The 22,984-nt window shown below is 35.8% G+C and overlaps 1 protein-coding gene across 4 annotated transcripts in view; it reads right to left on the reverse strand.

Annotated features, from left to right (window-relative positions):
• Positions 1 to 21,179, reverse strand: part of NLGN4X (neuroligin 4 X-linked) — a 456,535-nt gene extending 435,356 nt beyond the window's left edge. For 2 of the 4 annotated variants that reach the window (XM_007500719.3, XM_007500713.3), the window contains exon 1: positions 20,678 to 21,179. The gene's annotated coding sequence lies outside the window, so the exon portion shown is untranslated. The remainder of the gene's footprint in view (positions 1 to 20,677) is intronic. The other 2 variants (XM_056806796.1, XM_007500717.3) reach the window with 2 other exon arrangements.
• Between the last annotated feature and the right edge of the window lie 1,805 nt (positions 21,180 to 22,984).

A 22,984-nucleotide genomic window follows, 5' to 3' on the forward strand; every position in this document is an offset into this window, starting at 1 on the left:
AATCAGTTGCTCAACAAATATACATATATATGTAAATAAGTATATATATATATATATATATATATATATATATACACACACACATACATACATATATAAATTTTCATTCATATATGTGGCAAGTACCTTACTAGAATCTGGAAATACAAAGACTATAGAAGATTCACTAAAGTCTATGTCCTCAAAAAATATAAATTCTGTTAAGGAGAACAACAGGTATGCATAAAGGAATATGAAAAATAGATAAAAGGTAATTTTGGGGGGAAATGTATCAGAAACACAAGGTTTCTTATAGAAGATGGCCCAGGAGCTAAACTCCTAAATGAACTTAAAGAATCTAAAAGGCAGAAGTGGTGAAAGAGTGAATTTCTAGGCATTGGTGAGAACCAGTATAAAAGGACTAGAGTCAGCTAGTGGAATATGAGAAACACTACAGAAATTAGTAAAGATTAATTTGTTTTTTTAAAAATTAATGTTTTCAAAACAGTTTGGCTGAAACAGGGAGTACATGAAGAGGTGTAATGAGTAAATAAGCCAGAAAGATAGGTTGGAGCTATAAGTTGTGAAGAGTTTTCAATGCCAAATGGAAGACAATGATGTGAAAACTTAAAAGGAAAAGAATAAGGAAAGGGGATTTTTAAAAATAAAGATGGTTTCTAACCAGAATCAACATTATGAAAGTTAGAAAATGAAGGTGTAAAATCACATAAGATAAACTTCAGTGTCTGCTAAGTTCTGCTTCTCAAAGAAGATTTATGATAGAAAATATGTGCTATACTGAAGTTTCATCACTTAAACAGATCTCCTTTCTAACTACGTGGGCTATGAGTCAATGGTTCAACTGACTAGTATTCTGACTATTTGTGGTAGCTGAGTTAATCCAAACTCCATTACAAGCCCAGTTCTTATAGATTAAACCAAAGAAAATGGAAAATGGCAGAGGCCAGGGCTTGGGGGCCAAGTCTAATATGATCTAAGATGTTACACCTCTCTGTGTACATATGGAATATCTAGCATGCCTTCCTCTAAAATTCAGTTAAATGATGACATAATAAATAAAAGTGATTCATCCCAATCAATCATTCTTTCTGGCTTTGGTTTCTAATAACCTAACTTCCTCAAGTAAATCAAATGCTGTTCTACACGTTCTACAGCTCTTTATATGCTGAAATTAAGAATCAAATATCTATCACCTGGCCCCCAGTACTTGTTTATAGGAATTGAAGGGCAAGAGCAAAGAATGATTGGTGCCCATATGCATTTGTAGAAAACAAATTATACATGCTTTTTGGAATATCAATTTTAAAAAGAAATTAATCTTTACTAATGTTTATTTATGAATTGACTACTAACATCCTTAGCCTGTATGTCAGAAAGTCACATATAAACTTATGGTTAGCCAAATATTATGTAACAACACAAAGGAGATGACAATTAATTTCTTCATTCTGCTTCATCATGCCATGATGGATTTCTGTATCAAAAAATGTTAAACCAAACTTTTTTAAAGTAATTAACCTGTTTATTAAGTTTAAATAGTGATTACTATTGCTTATAGATAAGCTTAATAATCTATATCCAAGATTATTTCATGAGTAAAAAGCTTTTAAAACAATTTATGAATTAAATGTTACTTTTAAAATATTTCTTTGGTATGTCTCAGTTTTTTTCATTTAAATATTTACATTTTATAGTAAAATACAAAATAATTGGTACAGGAGTATAAGAATATCATTTCTGGGATAGAGATTAAGTCTGCTCTTTCTCTAGAAATGGCAATTAATTCACTGGTTGGGTAAATTCTCTCTACTCACACAGGTTGGCCCCTTCTCTACAATGTATAATCAGAGTGGGGTTGTCAATCATGAGCAACAATGACCCAAAAGAGAATGAAATGGAATTGGGAAATATTTAGCAAAAAAATATATAATAGAACATAGATCATATTAATATGTGATTTTCTAAGTTAATATGGGGTAGCTAGGTGGCAAAGTGAATAGTGTGCTAGCCCTGGGGTCAAGAAAATCTAAGTTCAAATGGGGTCTCAGATATTTACCAAGTATGTGGCCTTGGGTAAGTTGTAGGGGAAAATACACTTAAAAATTTTTGTTGATAGAGATCCATGATCAAAAGAATATGGAGGCCACGGATATACTAGAACTGGCCTTTTAATCAGAAAAATTGGGGTTAAATCTTACTTCTAATATATATATATTACACTGAACAAGTTCTTCATTTTCTCAGCAGTCGGTGGTAATTTTCTAAGACTTTAAGTTGGAGGGGGTGAAGATTGGATTTAGCTATTTCCTGATTGTAACAATGAAGATACTTAGTTTAACAAAATCAGGAATGTCTTGGGAACTCTAAATTACTCCACCCTACTTAGACCATACTTTAGGGGAAGATAAAGTTGTAATCTCCTGATTGAACAATGAAGGTACTTAACTCTTACCTTCTAGTGAAGCTAGAACTTTAGGTTAAGTCTATTTTAAGATCTTAATGCAAAAAGGTGTTAAGTAACTATAAAGGTTAAATTAATCACAAAAAGGTTAAGTAACTCACAAAAGGTTAACTTAACAAAGAAGTGTTAAGTAACTCTAAAGATATAATCTAATCAAAGAAGATGAGAACTAAAAATAATGGGCATTTAGAGGAGGAGACACAAGAATGAAAGCTCTATATATTGGCTCATTTCCTCTCTCTGGTACCTTTGGCTGCAGAGAATTGGCTGATAGCAGCTTGCTGAACCTTTCAGCATCTTAGCGTGGCAACAAGCTATTGTCCGGTTCGGTGGTGAGTTTCTGGCTGAGTTTCCCTCTTTTACTTTTCCAACTTTATCCTCTTAGAAGACTCTGATCTTCTTCAGGGCCCTAGAGGCAGGAATTTTAAACTCCCCCTGGCACAGGCCAGGCAGGAGAAATCCTATATCCTCTTCTCTCCTTCTCTTTAAATTCCTTCCCTCTATATTAATCAAATTACCATAAATTTCCAGATTGACTTGAGTATTTTATTTGGGATTTCCTGTGGTGGCCAATTAAATCTAGATTTTAAGTCACAACCCTGACCAGGACCCTCAAATTTCTGTGAAATCTCTTTTCTTTCTTTCTTTATTACTTACTCAAGTCAATCTTTTAAACAGTTTGAAACACAGCTGTAAGAGCAGGTGAGCATAAAACATTTTTTATTTCTCTTGTTTCTCTTTGATTTGAATTGAACACAGCTGTTTTGTTTAGTTTTGTTTTTTAAACCAAAAAGGGGCAGGACTGGGGAAGCTCTTGTCCTTTCCCTCAGGCAACAAACAACTTTAGGCAACTTTCACTAACAATACTGCCTAAATTACTCTTAATTAGGAGTGAGGGAGACCTGTAGAGAGTTTTGGCCTTGTCCTGCTTCCCACGTATTTTGTGAAGCCGGCTAGGGAAATAATTACAAAAATTATATATAAAAATGAATTCTACATTCTTCGACATTTATATGGTGGTTGAAGAATTAGGGACACTGAGGAATTCAAGATACCTCCAATTTTTTATGTTATTAGTTAATGTCATTTTTGTACTCCTCATTACTGTGTTAAGAGATGCTAACTTAAAAAAAATTATTTGAAGCTAAAATACAAGAACTTATGCAAAAATCTGAAAATAAAACCCAGGAAGACATAAAAAACATGAAGGGGAACATGCAAGCCCATTTGGATAATGTAAAATGCTTCATACAGGATCAATTGGCAAATATCCACCCCACCAAAAACAGGTCTGAACCTGACGGACCTGTTTCTGAATCTCTAAATGAGGAAGTTCCCTTCCCTGAAATGGAGATGGAAAATACCTTTCCTATAGGTCAGCTAACAGACTTATTCTCTCGTGGTCTACAAATCTTGGCTGAACTTCATCCCCAAGACCCTTCTCCTGAAATCCCAGTTTCTCCTGTTCCTTCTTCTACCCCAAAACCAATTGCAGCCCCAAGGAAATCTCGTCCTTCTAAAGAAATTTGTCTTAGTCAAACTGACCAACTTCAATTAGAGATACCAAATTCAATTAGAGGCCTGTTTCCTCTAAGAGTAGTACCTGAAATAGGACAGAATGGGGTTGTGGTGACTCTAAGGCACAATATACTGTTTACTCCCCAAGAAATAAATGAATTTACACAAAATATTCCCACATATGAACAAGATCCCTTTCCAATAACAAAAAAGATGACAGATATATTTTTCAATATAATCCATCTTACCAAGACATTGAGAACTTGCTTCAGGCTTTTTTAACTGAACGTAAGAAAAATAAAATAATTGATCATGTCAACAAAAGCCAGGGGCATAATGCAGCACACTGGCCATCTCAGGATCCCAAATGGTACTATAACAACTCTGAGGATTATTTACAACTATACCGTTGTAGAGAGGCCATCTTAATAGCAATGAGAGAGTATGCAGAAAGTACAGATAAATGGACAGAATTTGAATGAATTAAACAAAATAAGGAAGAGACAGCCTCCAGATTCATGGACAGAATAATTGAGTTTGGGGGTAGATACCTGGATTTTGACCTATCTAAAGAAAATTGCACAGGACAAGTTAGAAAGCACTTTGTCAATAACTCTTGCAAAGTGAGATTATTTTAGAGATTTATTAAAGAGAGATTATTTTAGAACACATTATCCAAGATGGCTAGAGATGGACCTTGAAGAGTTGTGGAAAACTGCTCAATATGTTTCAAAGGGAAACAAAGAAAAGGAGGAAGAAGATAATAATCTCATGGAGGAAATGAAGAAAGAATTGAGATATTTAAAAGATATGATTACTAAACTGAACATTGGACATGATACTCAACCAGTGGCACTTGCCCCACTCCAGGAATCTAATTATCAATCCATTACCTGCCAATTCTGTGAGAAGAAGGGCCACAGGATGGTAGAGTGTAGAACTTTGCTCAAGGTACTCAGAAGGAATCTGCAGTTTAATAACAACTACAGAAGTGATAATTATAGAAATAACTATAATAATGATAATGGAAACCACAACTTTAGGAGTGATAACTATAGGAATAGATATTGGGAAAATGATAACTCAAACCAAATGACTACATAACAATATAACAAGTGGTGCTTGACCAAAAAATACTTGGGTTGCTAATGTCCCTTAGGGGGGTGCCCTTCAGAAGGGTGCCCAAGGAACTTCCCAAATACAATGAAGGTGTCCGTTGGGGACTGGAGCACAGGAATAAGAGGATACAACCTTTGATTTTCTGGACCCTAATGTCCTAGAGATGCTGTAGTCACAGAATTTGCCACTGAGTGGTCAGATTCACTGCCCTCTAATATTAGCACTCAAGGGGCAGAAATAATAGCTCTGAAACACACCTGTATAATTGCCAAGGATAAAAAGGCAACAATTTATTTGGATTCTAGATATGCTTTTGGCATTTCTCAATCAGTCAGGATGCTATGGCCCCAGAGAGGATTTTTAACCTCAGCTGGAAAATCCTATGGCTAATGCAGAAATTATTAATGAAGTTCTTTCTGCTCTCAAACTGCCTAAAGCCCTAGCTGTAGTTCATTGCTCTGCCCATATAGGTGGCAATGACCTTTTCTCTAGGGGAAATGATGGAGCAGATGCCGCTGCAAAGTTAGCAGCCATAGAAGTGCCTGAATTAATTTTAACATTAACAACCATTGATGACTTAAATTTATCACTTTTCTATAATGAAAAGGAAGTGGAAAAATGGAAACAAAAATTCAAAGCAAAACAGATTAATGGAGTATGGGTGTCATCTGAAGGAAAACCCCTGCTCCCTAGAAGTTTCGATCACCAAATTTGCCAATCTGTTCATAAAAATGGTCATTTTGGTACCCAGGGCATCGTGGACTCTGTTAAGAGAGTATGGATAGCCCCTGGTATAACTACCATTGCCTCTAAAGTGTGTTCAGCCTGCTCTACCTGCTAGGCATATAACCAACACACTTTTCGTGGCAAAGTCTTTGGTGGGCATCCTCTGGCTTACACACCTTTTGAGCACCTACAGATAGATTTCATAACAATGCCAAAGGCTGGACATGATAAATTTTGTGTAGTCATAGTAGATTGACTGACCAGATGGCCTGAAGCATTTCCTGTGACCCAAGCCACAGGGGCTTTTGTTGCTAAGGTGCTTTTAAAAGAAATTATTCCTCTCTTTGGCCTGCTATCACATATTGATTCAGATAGAGGAAGTCATTTTATTGATTCTGTCCTAAATCAGATATATTCTTGCTTGGGGATAACTCCCAAATTCCATGTTCCATATGACCCCCAGAGATCAGGCCAAGTTGAAAGGATGAATAAAGAACTTAAAACTGTGATTGGCAAATTATGCACTGTGACACATTTAAAATGGCCTGAAATTCTCCCTCTTGCACTATTTTATCTTAGAAGCAGGGCTAGAGGAGACCTACACATCTCGCCATTTGAGATGCTTTTTGGACATCCAGGCTAAACCTTTCTCCCCTACATATACATCACTATTAGGGGGAGATACTACTATTGCTTCCTATATACAGGAATTACAGCACAAACTGCATGAACTCCATGAATCCAGAGCTGCAGTACAAGCCGGACCACTAGACTTTTCACTTTATGACCTGAACCCAGAAGACAAGGTGTATGTTAAGAATTTGCAGCATACTTGAGCAACTCAGCCTTCCTGGGAAGGGCCATTCCAAATATTGTTAGCTACACCAACTTCTATAATGATTGGAGAGAAGGAGTCTTGGATTCATTGCTCACATATGAAGAGAGCATCTTCTGTTGAGACTAATTGACTGTATCCTATCACATGAATTGGAGATAATAATCCATTGACAAGTGGATGTCGTTTTTCGAGAACACATTGAATTCATGATTTTTCTCCCCCTTATTATTATTATTGCTTTTCTTTTATTTTTATTAGAATATTTGATTTTTTCCTTTTTTCACATTTCTTATACTAAAGATACATACAATTAATATTAACTTTTCTGCAGTAATATGTTTAATATATATCTATATCTATATATCTATATCTATATCTATATCTTCATATATATATCTATATAGATATATATATATATGTACTTTCTATAATATCAATGCATACCAAAAAGTTTTAAACTATGGGAACCTGCCATTTATTGATAAAATGTTATGGGACTATGATTAATGTTTGTGTCTGATTCTAGGAAATGAGGCAAAAACAAGGAGCACAGATTGATATATTTCTAAGCCAATACAAAGGCATTTGAAAAACTAGTGTGAGACTCGAGGCTGTGACACTTGACATATGTTAAATCCTAGGATAGTTAAAAGTGCTTAAGTACTACAAGATGATTATGTTAAATGAGCAATTGGGTGACTAGTCTCCCAACGACCATCAGGGAGGATTGTGTGGATTGGATTTAGCTATTTCCCGATTGTAACAATGAAGATACTCAGTTTAACAAAATCAGGAATGTCTTGGGAACTCTAAATTACTCCACCCTACTTAGACCATACTTTAGGGGAAGATAAAGTTGTAATCTCCTGATTGAACAATGAAGGTACTTAACTCTTACCTTCTAGTGAAGCTAGAACTTTAGGTTAAGTCTATTTTAAGATCTTAATGCAAAAAGGTGTTAAGTAACTATAAAGGTTAAATTAATCACAAAAAGGTTAAGTAACTCACAAAAGGTTAACTTAACAAAGAAGTGTTAAGTAACTCTAAAGATATAATCTAATCAAAGAAGATGAGAACTAAAAATAATGGGCATTTAGAGGAGGAGACACAAGAATGAAAGCTCTATATATTGGCTCATTTCCTCTCTCTGGTACCTTTGGCGGCGGAGAATTGGCTGATAGCAACATGCTGGGCCTTTCAGCATCTTAGCATGGCGACAAGCTATTGTCCGGTTCCGTGGTGAGTTTCTGGCTGAGTTTCCCTCTTTTACTTTTCCAACTTTATCCTCTTAGAAGACTCTGATCTTCTTCAGGGCCCTAGAGGCAGGAATTTTAAACTCCCCCTGGCACAGGCCAGGCAGGAGAAATCCTATATCCTCTTCTCTCCTTCTCTTTAAATTCCTTCCCTCTATATTAATTAAAGTACCATAAATTTCCAGACTGGCTTGGGTATTTTATTTGGGAATTCCTGTGGTGGCTAATTAAATCTAGATTTTAAGTCACAACCCTAAAATTATCTCCACAAGGGCAAGTACAATTCTGCATTAATAGCAGGGATGTTCTCAGTAAGACTAAACCATGGTAATGAATTCATAGCATTAGTGAAAAAAAAATGTGATTACTAGTCAAGTCTTCAGATTTCAGTATTCTATCTCTTTTTTATTACATAATGATTCATCATCACTTTGAAGCACAATGAAAAATAATAGCTTCCTTTGAAGACAAAATGTTAAGAATAATGTCATCTTAAATAATAAGTCCTATAGAAAATAATTAGTGCCAAGAAAAGTTTATGACAAACTAGGTTAATATTAAAAATTTCAAATTTACAAGACAGATAGTTCAATTATGTGCTCTTGTGTTTTTTTTATCATAAGAGGGTAAAGTGAAATCATAGAGACTGATGAGCTAAGTGAAAACATAAGAAAATGGATATGATAAACTGCTTTATCTCCCTGTGAGCTGAAAAGACCTCCACAAACTAATGAGGAGTGAAAGGAGCAGAACCAGGAGAACATTGTATACAGAGACTGAAATGTTGTGGGATGATCATTTGTAATTGACTTTGCTACTGACAGCAATGCAACATCCAGGATAATTTGGAGGGACTAATGAGAAGGAATGTTATCCACATTGAGAGACAGAACAATGGGAATAGAAACATAGAAGGAAAATATTTGATTTTTTACTTGTTTACATGGGTATTGGATGTGGGGTTTTGGTTTTTAAAAGAGTATTACAAAAATGATTGGGTTTTTAATTAATATTCAATAAATATTATATTTTATAAAGTTTTATTGATAATAACTAAAGTAAAAGAACTACCGGAACCCAACTCAGTCTAGAGAAAAAGAGAGAGAGAGGGAGGAGTTACAGCCAATTTATAATCAATCACACAAACATGAGGACATAGTAAAAGGGAAAAGGATTCTAGGTAATACAGGAAGGAATTTTGGGTAACGTAGTTTTTAGGGGTTTAAGAATTTCCAACTATACAATATGGAAATAGATATTGGGCGATAATGTATGTATAACCCAGTGGAATTGCTTGTCGGCTCTGGGAGGGGGAGGGAAAAAGGGAAGGGAAAGAAATGAATCGTGTAACCATGGAAAAATACTTAAGGAAAAATTTTAAAAGAAAAAAAGAAAATGTATCTGAGGCAGGGCAGCACTGAGAACATAACATTTTGAAGCATTCTGGGATAAATAGAGAAGTAATTTTGAGACGTGGTCAGCCTTGGTCTCAGAAAGATCTAGGTTCAAGTTTTGCCTCAGGAATGTACTGGAAAATGTTTAATAATCAGATAGTAGGAAGGAAAATATATACAAAACATACACTATTAAAATTCAATTTTCAGTATTAACATTTTTACCATCACTTTCTTAAATATACACAATTAATAACACCACAGTAAGTCAAGCCCTGATTTGTAGCATTTGTCAAAAAAACTGAAAATTTAACCACTGTCTCTCACTAGCAGGTTTGATCTGGTTCCCATATTTGATGTGCAAATATAGGAAAGTTACTTTATCTGCTCACTTAAAGATGAGTTACTGGTCTGCAATGGTTAAAGGATTTCCACTAAGAGTTCCCTATAAACATTATCCAATAGGTATATACAGAAGCACACACAGACACACACAGACACGCACACACGCAAGGCTTCCTTACACGTGACATCTTTCAGGACGAAAACATCCCCTAGAGGTACCTGCACATTTATATTAAGTGGTTTCCTACATTGCCTGATGAGTGAGGGGTATGTAGTATTTTACATACTAGGAGAAAAAATGGATGCATTCCTTAGACTGCTATTAATAAGAATGAACAGAAAATGAAATACCATATTATCAGAGAATATTTTCAGTTCAGACTTGTGATTTTTTTTCATTGTGCTAATTTATTCCACTGAAACAAATACACATCATTAATTAATCTATCACTTATTATCTGAGTCACCACAAGGTTAAGTAAGTGCTTTACTGGGATCACAAAGGAAATATGTGTTCGATGTAGGACTTGAATTTAGGTCTTCGTGACACTAACTTCTGATCTCTATCCATTATGTTATGTAGCCTCTTCTGGCAAATAAAGTCAGCTTTAAGTGTTAAGTTTGATTAATTTAATGAGCTCTTAATTATCTATTTATCTGTGTATTTTGAAATATTTCAATAGCAAGTTATGGTTTGGGAAAAGCAACTCAACAGAAACTGAACAAAAGTGTTTCAAACCGTGAAATGCTGTCAGGAAGAAAGTATAAAGACAGATAAAATAGACTAGGTCTGTGGCAAATTTAAGCTCAGCAAATCTAAGAAGATAAGAAATAGGGGAAATCAGCACCAAAAATACACCTAGGAATGATCTTGCAGAAGGCAAGGAAACAAATCTCAATTTCTTAGAAGAATAAACAACAAAAGAATTTTTAAAAAGGGGTTATTTTTCAAAATTTAGGGAAAATATTCTTGTTAACCTCACTTCATTAATGATTTGGCACAGAATAGCCACAAGACAGAAATATATTGTACTAATCAAATTAAATTAGGGATGATCTGGTGTGACTACGGAAGTGTTCAATGCATTGCTTCAATTTAAAGCATTTTGTAGGTGCTTTACAATAATGCACTCAGTCACATTTAATCAGTAAGTTATTTCCTTCACTTAAGGAAGGAGGTACACATTAAGTCCTTTAAGTTCAAAATATGATGCTTAGTATGTAGAGTCATAATCACAAAATTTTTATTCTACAAGAGATCACAGAAATCTAGCCTAACTCCTTCACTTAATAAATAAGAAAAGATTCAAAGTATTTAAGTTTATATATATATATATATATATATATATACACATTCATACATATCTCTCTCCCCAGATATATTCAGAATGTCTACTCGTATATATATTCCCCATATATATGTCTGTGTATGTATTGTGTATATATATATATATATATACATATATATATATATATATACACACACACAGTATGTCTACTACTTTGCACTAAATAAGATTCTAAATGAGCCTAATATTTTCTAGTATGAATTACATTCATCATTTCTATTATTCAACAGTGTTCTAAAGCTACCAAGGCAGGCAAAATAGTCAATATTTCATGCCTCTTAGAAATAGACAGTAAGTGAAAAATAATTCAATTATGACTTGCTATCATTATGCAATTAAAATTTTAACAAAAAAAATGTCTTAAGGTACTTTGCACATAGTATGCACTTAATAAATACTCTTTGATTTGACAATATGACTCATTTCAGACATTAGAATTTTCTTACTACTATTTAGCAACATCTTTTACTCATTTTCAAGAGTCACTTAATTGGAAGAATTCATAATCAAATATTATTATAAATAAATTAGCATCTAACTTTCAATATTAGACAGCATTTATGACACCATCCAAAACAAATAGTGTTTTATCAAACTAAATGAACTTAGAAAACTTAAGATATAGATTTCAAGGTAGAATATTAGAATCCTTCATATGTAAAACCAAACCTAGACATTTAAAATTTTAGAATGAAGTATATTAATTGTCATGCTTAGAAATGGTCACAATCAATAATGGGTGTTAATTGATTTATATAAGCCCAGAAGTGTTTCATATAAGATTGTCTTAACTATAAATAATTATGCTAGTACCATACTCACATGAGTGTCAATCTCATTCCTTTCCAGGTTCATTGTATATAGATTGTTTAACAATGTGAATAATTTGTACTTGAGGTTTTAAAAAAGTTCCAATTATACTCTTTAGTCCTTAGGTACCCTTAAGAATATAAAGTATTTTAAAAATATTTTTTCAATTCAGGTAGGCTTAAAAATACGGTATCCATGAAGCCACTAGTTTACTATACCTGATTTTCTCTCCTACCTCACTTGCCTTTACATCTTTATTATCTTATCTTAAACTATCTCTAAAAAAAAAACTATCATTCCTTTCCCCACTGTTAAGTCTCTCCCCTTCTTCATGATTCAAATTTCTTGCAATTGAAAATGAAAAAGAAACAAAAATATCCTCAAAGTGAATATCAAATAAAAAACCTACAAAGGTTCTCTGGTTCTCTAACTTAAAATATATATGACATGTGTGTGTGCATGTGCACGTGTAACTGAATGACTTTCTCATTGAAAGGAATAAAAGAGTTCAAAGTGGCTTGGTGATAGGGTTTAAGATTCTCAGAGAGAGATTGTCTAAGATATTTAATTTCCTTTTCAATGCTGAAATGTTGGCCAGGGACCATTGTGCCATGGAAAGTAAAAATGTACAGAGAGAGAGAACCTAGCCTCAAACCACATGACAGAATATGAGCATTCTAGCAACCCTCTAAACCTCTCTCTAAACATTACAAAATACATTTTCTCACAGAAATTTTAAATAATGATCAAATTCCTAGAGTAGTTCACAAAAACAAAATGTAGTCAAACTATACTGTTATTAGCCATACTACTTCTCTGGCTTATCAGTATTATATTTTAGTTCTATTCTGGATTAAATAAAGTTTTAGATGGTGTTTACTAGAGCACTTAGTATTGTGGTTTTCAAAGGAAATTTTGTTCCAAGGAATGAAGGAAAGGAGGGAGGGACGGCAGTAAAGAAGGGAAGAAAGTAAGGAAAGAAGAAAACAGGAAGGAGGAAGCTAGGAAGCAAGTAATTTTAAAACATGACCAATTTTTAAGTTGAGGACTTGATCGTATTTTTTAATATATTATCTTGTGGAACAGAGACATCTTACATCTTGATTCTAAGTTTTATAACAATATATCTTTTTCTATTATATAATTTTATTAGATTTAGATTTATGACTTTTCTTATAACTCAAATTCATAGTATATTATGTACAAGGGGAGAGTTATATAAAGGACAAGAAATTTATACTACTTCACACTTGCTGCATTTACCATTTAGATTTTTTCAAATTGTAATCAGTATGTAGAGTATGAATGAATTAGTGCTATGATTAATTTAAAAGAGGCAATGTAGGTAAAACAGAAGTCATAAGAGAAGAATCTGTCAAACCTGAAGTTTCCGAATGTCCCATTGCTCAGTCCATTCTTTCATGCATTGTTCTTTAAGGGTCTCTAAGAACAGAACTTTTGGCATCCAAAGGAAATAAAGTTGTATACTTTCAATGGCTTGTAAATATAGATACCTTTTTAAGTTGCTCATGAAAGCTGACATATTCTTCATTTTGGTGCTCATGACTCTTAAAATGTGTTTTTAGAAGGCAGAAATTACTTTTGCCTTTGGGTAATGTATCATTTTTTTCAAGGGACCAGGGTGGCAATAATAAGCAATCAAATACAGTGGAAATAAGGAATGACTATAGATGAAGATCTAAATTTAAAACTGAACTCTGCTACTAAAGACATGTATTATAATCTACAAAGTTAAAATAATGAGATTGACCGAGACCATATAGAAAGTTCCTTCCAATTCTAAATATAATAACCTGTAAGATATTTCTGCATTATGCTGCAGGCAATGGAGACTTTATTTGCTATCCTTATTGAACATTTGTATATTTTCAAAGCAAAAAGTTATTTTTATTCCTCACAACCCACAGAACTATCCTCTGGGGATAGAGAACTGTGGGGAAGGGGGAAAAAGCATGTACAGATTTTTCTGTTTTGTGGCTTCCCTTTCATTAACTTCTAATACTGGAATAGCATTTGGAAAAGTGGAATAGTACTTTTGGCCCTACAGTAGATTTCTTTATGTGTATTTTATTAACACTAAAATGTTAACTCTTAAGAAATAATACCTTATTCAAATCCTGAGTGTAGTTATAAGAGAAAATTAGGTTTTAAAATGTTGAATTTGCTTAATCAATCACCTTAAAGGCAGACTACCTCATTAGCCTGTAAGTTTCTTAAAGGAGGAACCTTTTTCCCCTTCCTCTTCTTTGTATTTGTAGCTCTTAGCAGAAGGCTTGATATTTAAGTGTTTAATAAGTCTTTGCTATTTATTTATGATTAAAAAACTAGACATTCTAACAGTTTTTATTAATCATGATTCTCTTTGAAGCTTCTCAAATCCCATCAAGCAATGCAACTCAAAGAGGGAATACTCATATGTATCTCTGTATAAATATATATGTATATATATATATAACTTTTTTACAAGTGAATGTATACATATGTCTATAGGTATAATTCCATGTGCAGAGAAATATATACTGATGTTTAGATTTCCAGAACAAGAAACTCTCAGTGTGGAAAGTTCCTCTAGTTATTCAAATTAGCAATTCACTTTAATTTAACATTTTAAAGATTTTTTCTGGGGTTCTAAAAGTTTTCCTGATTTGCCCAGAGTCAAATAGACAATATGTGAATCCTGGTCTTTTGCATCCAAGGTCACCCTGCTATCCATTGTATAGTCATACCATTCATATATAAAGTGATTTGTCAATGGATTTTAATAAAAAAAAGAACCTACTGTTTTAAATAGATTACATTTTGATAAAATATAATCCTGGAAGAAAAATATAAGGAGTAGTATTAGAATAGTTTAGTTGCAAATGTTGATCTCATCAAAAAATAAGTTATATTATGAGTTGAATATTCTTAAATATTTTTCAGTCACTTTCCAATGCAAATGAATTAAAATTTTGGAGTAGAACTGAGAGAAAAAACTAAATCCTCTAGGTGGCCATCACTAGCAACTTTTCACTATTTTTATCACAACTCTAACACTTTGCTGATGTCACATATCACTGTTTATATGAAGTTTATTTTAAATACAACAACCCAAACAAAACTTTGGGGTCATTTCCACACATTTGGAAAAAGCTGTTAAATCACATGTGAGACCTCATTCACACTATCTTAAAATAAAAATGTTTCCTTGAATCTTACCCCTCAACTAATTAGTCCTTGCAATCTTTTCCCATATCTGTCTTCCTTTTATGATTGTAAAATATAGATTTATGTTAACTATCACTTTTAAATTAATAATAATATTAATAATTTTTTTATTTTATAAATACACTTCACACTCAATTCAGTAAATAAAGCAAATGGCTGAGAGCTATTGAGAATGGGAGAGCACACTGGAGAGACTTATGGAGCATAAAAGTTTTGCAAACATCAATTGAGCATACCTAAGCTGAACAATAACAAGAAGCAACAAGCTAAATTTTGAGATTAGTTCCCCATATTGATCTATGTATATGTAACCTGCCCACTGCTAACTTAACATTTACAAAATAGTTTTATAGGTTCTTTTTTTTTTCAGACTGAAATTCTAATGAGCTTGAGAAATTCAGGACACACCAGAAAGAAATTCTTCCTTCTTGTGCTTATTCATTGTCATCACATGGAAGAACTGTCATACTCTAAGCAACTTATTGTTTCTTGTGGAATATACACACATAATCTTATCCTACTAACTCCCCCAGTGAGTATTTGTTTTGTAATGTCATTCAACTATCATTGAACAGTGTGGTCCTTTGAAAAGCCAAATGTGGGTTGTACTGAGAAACTGACAAAACCAGAACATATTCTGGAAATGAACATGGCTGAAGAACATAACAGTCTGTTTCTATGTAAGCTGTCTTGTTAACACTCCAGACAACTTAGCTTTCTAACTTTCATCTTCTAATTAAATGGCCACCATAACTTTCACCTGAGATGTGGGCAGGCCAAAGTGTCTAGCTACTTTACCTATCTTTGTAACACATATATTCATATATATTTATGCCAACTGCTCTGTGCTAGAATTAATTTATCTACTGGCCACTCATCAATTATCAATGCTCAAAGAACACTATAGTAAATGAGAAACTTAGATACATCATTTAAACCACTCTGAAACTTTTTTCCCATAATTATGACCTGTACCATAGTCCTTGAAAAAGTACTCTCTCCCACCTAAGTATGATTTAGATAGATGTGATTCAAATATGTGTCTGGTCTACAGTACTAGTCATACCTGAGAATGTTGGTTTTAAGCATTTTCTTAAAATCGACTAAGGAATCATTAAAATATATATTCTTAGTGTTCATCAGGAATGTTTAAAAGATCTCACGACATTTTATGCTGACATTTTATTGGAACAAGCATTTTTAATGACAATATGCCTTTTAACACTAGTACTGTAATCGTGAAGAGTTTTCTTTAGGACTACTTAAAATGGTAGAATGTTGAAAACAACAAAAGAAACAGTTTTTACTTCTGAGGGGACATCTCATTAATTCTTGGTAACTATAGGAATTAATAAAAAGAAACTAAACATTCTAAAGGAATCTCCTAATAATACATTAAAATTTATAATTCTGTGAATTGCATAATGTAAATCTATAAGTGGTGGTATTATTTTGGATGTAAATATTATCTATCTTCCCTTCAAAAAATGTGACTAGAAAAAATAGAGTGGTGGGGAGGGAATACAGACCAGGAAAAAGCTTTCAAATACTAAGGATTAATATGCCAAACTAAAGCATATGAGCTTTCACATGCTTTAAAATATATTTACTTACTAATGCCATTATGCCTTCTTTGCAAATACGATGAAGCAATAAGTCACCTTTCAGATGCATTTTGCTACTTTCAGATTTAGCTGGTAATTCCCTGGTATTATATTTAGAGTCCACTCTACATGCAACAGTATCTATTTTTTAAAAATACAAAAGAAAATAATTCTACCATCAAAGTAAATACCCAGAGACTTAATGAAAGTACCAAAGACTAATGATATTCATATAAAAAGCAATAAAAATTAAGACTAAACTTACAATCAATTCCCTTTCTAAAAGGCAACACTGATTTTTAACCACTGAGTTAAAACTGATGAAGTAATTGTCAGCTTGCTCTGGTGCCCCAAATTATTTTCTTACATGATTGGGAAGAAAGATAAGGTATTAAAATATCTAATAACAATTGTATATTTGCATTTTCCATGGGTTGCATATTACTGAATTTTTAATCCAAGATCATTTGTATTAGCAAGGAAGTTAATGTAACACTGATGGCCTTAATGTTGAGGCAAATGGAAGCTCCAGAGATTCTCTGTGAACAAGAAATTAATTCATCCATGTGCCTTTGTCCTCCAACCTTCTCTTTCTACAGTAGGAAATCCCTTCAGTATATCTGAAGGTGGCATGTTTCTAAGGTTGCTTTTTAAAAAGCCAACTAAAAATAATGGACTAATCTTTTTAAGATAGGTTTTTGTTTTAATTTCATAATCATCACAACTCTACCACTTCACAAAAAGCTGAACAACCTCGAGGAAAATCATGCAGGAGACTGAAAGATAAGCAACTACATCACCAAAATCAGTCCACTTAAATCAAGGTATTTAGTAAGGCAGCTGAAGGTATATTTTTCCATTTCTTATTAGTTCTTAATGCTGTTCCTATTTCACCAGTGCATTCGGATTCTTCCATTTTTCTTACATCAGGATAAATAAATTTAACTCAGAACTTTCCTTTACTTCCCTCCCCTTAAATCATGGCAAGTGTAGAATTAGAATTAGGAAACTATCCTCCTCTCGGCTCAGAAAATTGTTCAGAAAATGTACCCTGTGTTTTAAAAACCTGTTATGTATTCCTTCAAGAATAGAGGATATGAGCATATAAAAATCCTTTCCCCAAACTGACCAAATAATGAAATAAAATACAATTCAGTAAGAAGAATCCATACTACCACCTTGCGGCTTTTCCTTGCAAGAACAGCATCTGCTTATTTCAATAGCCCCCATCTAACTCCCACCCCTCCAATTTTTTTCCAAGTTGAGCCCAGATATAAGATTTAAATTGGCTTGATATTTTTCAGAAGAGACCACCCATTTTATTTTATTCGTCTGGATTAAGATTATCATTAAGATACGATAAATAACTAGTATACCAATTGTCTCAGAGGTCTTTTCCTCCTATTGCCCCTTCTGCGCCACCCCCACCCTCCCGCCCCCGCCCCATTATAGTCCATCACAAATCCTCCATCCCTCAGCTTCCCTTTAACTGCCTGGAACCTTGGTCTAATCACGATCATCAACAAATCATCATTCCAATAATACATCAAACATGGTCTGCCTCCCTCAAGATCCCACCACCTGCGGGTCTTTCCAGAAAGAGCGATAAAACCAGGACATACAGAGAGCACTGAGAGATCGCTGCGGGGGTAGGTAGGCAGGAAGCTCAAGTCTGGGAAAACGGAATGCTTTGTAGAGGGGCATCCATCCATTCCCAGAGTGCCCCATTGGGTCAATGGCCCCGGAGCTGGATAGGTAAAGTCTCTGGACCACAGCTCCCATTGACTCCTCGAGAAGAGGGGTCTCGGCTGTGGCTGTCAAATGTGGTAGGCTCTGGGAATGTAGATGCCCTGAGCTCCTTGGCCGCGCGCTAGGGGGTAGGATCCCACCTGCTCTGGGCGCCGCAGAGCCCGTGGTTAGGGAAAGGGCTGGATCTGGGCTCGCTGCTGTGAGGGCGGCTAGCTGGTAGGGGAGACTGAATGATCTTGTCTTGTCTGGATCCAGGGACAGTAGAGACCTTGCAATGAACAGTGGGGTTGGGGGAGTAGGCTATGGGGAAGTCAAAGAGAGAATGGGGGTGGGAGGAAATCGGGATTGAGCCTGGGGGTGGGGAGAGCAACTCTTAGCTCTCTCTCTTCCCTCACCCCCCCCCCAATATTTCTCACGCGTTGCGGCTGCAAGCCCACCTTCTCCCCTCCCCCCTCCTCATTACCAGAGCTCCTACTCCCTCCAACCCCCACCCCTTCGTGCAACTCCTAACTCCCCGCTCGGTACCCACCCGCTGTTCTGCAGGTCCGGGAACCCTATCCGGAGGTGGGCAGTAATGAAACAGGTCTGATGCTGAGGATGGCTTGGAAGGGGGAGGGGTGGGGGAAAGAGCACAAGTTCACAAGCTTTTCAGGGGCCCCACACTGCACCTCACCTTCCACACACACACACACACACACACACACACACGCACACACACGCACACACACGCACACACACACACACACACACACACACACACACACAACGGGCTGCGGGTTTAGTAGATTTTCGGCATCAGCCCTGCAGACCAATTCGGAGGGGGGAGGCAAGGGACTGTTGGGTTGGAGGGAAGTAAAAAGCAATTATGGGTGGGAATTATTCCTTCCCCATTTTTCCCCCAGGAGACGAGGAGGGGGCAGTTTTAGAGTTTAGGATTCTGTTTTGTTTTTAAGGGCGATGGAAGTGTAGGGGGGGGGGGGGCTCAAAGCTTCAGACCCTCATAGGGCAGGAGTCAGGGTGGCCAGGACACCGGGCTTCTAAGAGGGAAGCATAGTCCCTGACCCAGAGACGGGGCAGTACTGGCATGGATTGGAGAGTACTTGCTCCAAAGGCCAGGGAGCTGGAACCAGGGGCCACTCTCTGCATTTTCCAACTTTTCTCTTCCTACTGAGGTTCGAAATCGTGTTTCGAATAGAAGCGGCAGCTGCATCTATCCTCAAACCTAAGTGGTTCTGAGAGACTCCGGAAGAAACAAAACCACCGGTTTTCTTCCCCGCCCCCCAACCCCCTCCTCACCACCCACCCGGCGCCCCTGCTGTTCCCCATCCCCCACCATATTCCGACCCCCCGGTGTGTATGGGGGGGAACCAAATTGAAAACGCCAACGCTGCCCTATCTTTTCTCCCCTGCTTTGCAGAGGTTGCGGGATGCTACCGAATTTTAATTTTTACCCCCGAGGTATTTTGCACACCACGATCTCTTTTCCCAGTAAAACCGAACACGAAATGCCAGTTTCTAATCAATCACGTGCGTTATTCCATGCATCACACAAGCCGTCATTTTACCAGAGCCCAGCAGATGAAGGGGGGGCGGGGGGAGAGATGAATTGCTTAATGCAACACAAGCCAAGGCTGCTTTCTTTCCTTTTTTTTCCTCTCTTTTTGGTTAACCAAAAAAGCCCAGGACACGTTAGTTTACAGTTTCCTTAGAGAAGAAGGAAGGGGGAAAGCACCCAGACGCTCAGTTTCATGAAGTGCTCCTTATTTCTTCATCTCTCATCTCCTGGCTTGCAGAAGACGGTAGCTTTGCTTTTTCTCTCCCTGTACTGCAGATATTTTTCCCTCTTCTCTCCTCCACACTCTTCTGTTTATTTGTATGTAAGGCAGAGCTACTTTGTAAACACATCACATAAAGCCCCCAGCGCCGTTCAAATAGCTGATTGCAGCAAAATGCTTCCAAACCGATGGCGTTCCAGTTTTTTTTTTTTTAGGCAAAATAAAATGTGTCGAGATATACATGTAGCTGTACATATATACACATGCACATACATGTTCACACATACACCCATAGGGACCCTATTGAGACACTACATTATGGGGTAGACATGTCAGAAAGTATTGTCCAAAAATAGAAAAGAAGAAATATCAGGAAAAGTGAAAGCCAGAGCACCGCAGTGAAGCCTGTCACCTTTGCTAGGGTAAAAACTGCAAGCCAAATGTTAAGAAAAGGAAAGGTTTAAAAATAATAATAACTCATAGAGGAGTATCTGAAATTAGCACCTACCTTAGCCGGGGGAAAGCTGCATCTGCTTTAAATGTCCTTTATACACAGCCAGGTTCTTCCAGGGAATCCTAACTGAACATGATACAGGAGGGTTTATTCAATCCAGGCGCCTCTCCTTTTGGTAATCCAAGGAGATTTTCTTGTCCAAAGGAATGCAAAGACCACCAAAAAAATAATAATAAAATAAAAAACACGGGGTTTGGAGGAAATTGGTGCTTTCTGTTGTAAATGACCTACATTCAGGAACAAAAATGCATTACAAACCGAGCAAGAAAGGAAGAGTTGTATGTGTCTGAGTAAGAGCTCTGATTGCCTATGCAGAGAGACAGAGACAGGGAGAGAGACTGATCTGCAAGAAAAAGAGAGATTGAGGAGGGAGAGAGGTCCAGGCTGTACCACTCTCTCCTTCTGCTATTGGACCAAACTGAATGAAATTTACAAAGCCAGCAGCCAATAGATCTCTGCAGTCTGCCTCATCACTACAGAAACCATATCTACATCTACAACCTAATGCAAGGGGCATCTAATCCTAGTGCAAACCAGCTGTAACAGAATTATCCTGGGTGCCTGTATGGTTGAACAGGTGGGTTTGTTACTCATGTAGAATATGCCAAAAATGCATATGAAAAATTAACCTGACTCTGCAGTTCCCCCCCCCCTTAATTTCTACTCAGAGATACTGTATGAAAATAGGCTAGTCTATTTGCAAATATATTTAACCATTTAAGGTCCTGCATTCTACACATCCTGATTAGTTGTAAGCATGATAATGATAAGCATCCACTATTTGTTGACAAAATGATAAGGATTTTGCTCTCCCTGAGGCTAGAGCAATTATTTCTGAATATAGTGTCATCTTTTTTTTTTTTTAAGTAACTAAAGATATATTAAACTAAGGGACTTGTTGTATCCTGAAGTGTTAGTTGGGAGCTGTATATATTATTTCCAATTCGTTCATGTGCAATCCAAAATAGAACATCAGTGAACAAATATAAACATATGGTTGTGGCTAGTTGATAATAAAAAACAAATTCAATAAATGTTTTGAATGCCTACTATGTGCTTATCAGTGATATGAGCTGCTTACCTAAAACAAAGTTCATATATGTTATTATTGTACCTCATGGAGCTTACACTCTATTATTAGAGTCTCTTAACATCAGTTAAGCATTTCATTTGTTTAGCCATCATTAGATTTGGATACTGCAAGACAGCTCATTTAACCTTAGAGAAGATGATTTAGATCTTTAGTGGACAACATTGAATGTGACCTGAATCTGAAAAGTTTGGTTAGGAACATGTGTGTTGTGAGTGATAGGGTTATATATTTTGTACATATGTTACTTCAAATAATAATAAATATTAATCAGTTACCTGATACACACACATATATGGGACTGGAAACTGTGTGTTACAAACCTATAGAAAGTCTTGTCGTGAAGGGCCTTGCAATTAAATATGGGACTTAAAATATGTACAAATAACAGCATTGATTTAAATGAGCATTACAACAAAGTCAAGATAGAAAAGAAAATCTAGTATAATGAAAAGAATTCTGGTCTTGGGGACCAGTCTGGGGTCTGAGGAGGTTCCATGGAAGAACTTAGCATTGCTACAGACCCTTGAACAATGGGTATCAGTTTTTTTTGTGGTGGAAGGGAAAGGACAGGGAGGAAGGGAGGATGAACTTTAAGGTACAAGGAATAGTATATGTGAGAACTCATGAGAAGATCAACTTTGATGAAAGTTTTTATAAGAAAATAGAGAGTACTAAGTTTGGAAAAATTGTTTAGGATTAGATGAGGCCCTAAATGCTGTTACAAGTGTGCTTTCTTAGTGGTGAATCACTGAAAGTTTTTGAGTATGGTAGTGATGTTATCAAAGTAATGCAGTTAATTCAGTGGATAGAATGCTAGACCTGGAGTCAGGAGGACCTAGGTTCAAATATGGCCTCAGACACCACTTCCTAGCCGTATGATCCTGGCCAAGTCACTTGACCCTTAATTGCCCGGACTTTACCACTGTTGTGCCTTGAAACTGATTCTTATATCAATTATAAGGCAGAAGCTAAGGGTTTAAAAAAATGCAGTGCTCATAAAGGAGCAAAGTGGGGAAAGGAAATGTGATGACACAGTGATTAGTAAATTAAATTGTAACAGGAGTATGGAACAGGTCCCAATTGTCTACTGTTTTGGTTTGTAGGAGTAGATTGTAGTTAAAAGTGAACACATGATGTTACAGTGAAAAGAGTGCCAGATGGGATAAGGAAGAACTTGGGTTCAAATCCCACCTCTGACACTTCTTTGG

This window comes from Monodelphis domestica, chromosome 8, assembly GCF_027887165.1.
Source record: "Monodelphis domestica isolate mMonDom1 chromosome 8, mMonDom1.pri, whole genome shotgun sequence".
Taxonomy (NCBI): Eukaryota; Metazoa; Chordata; class Mammalia; order Didelphimorphia; family Didelphidae; genus Monodelphis; species Monodelphis domestica.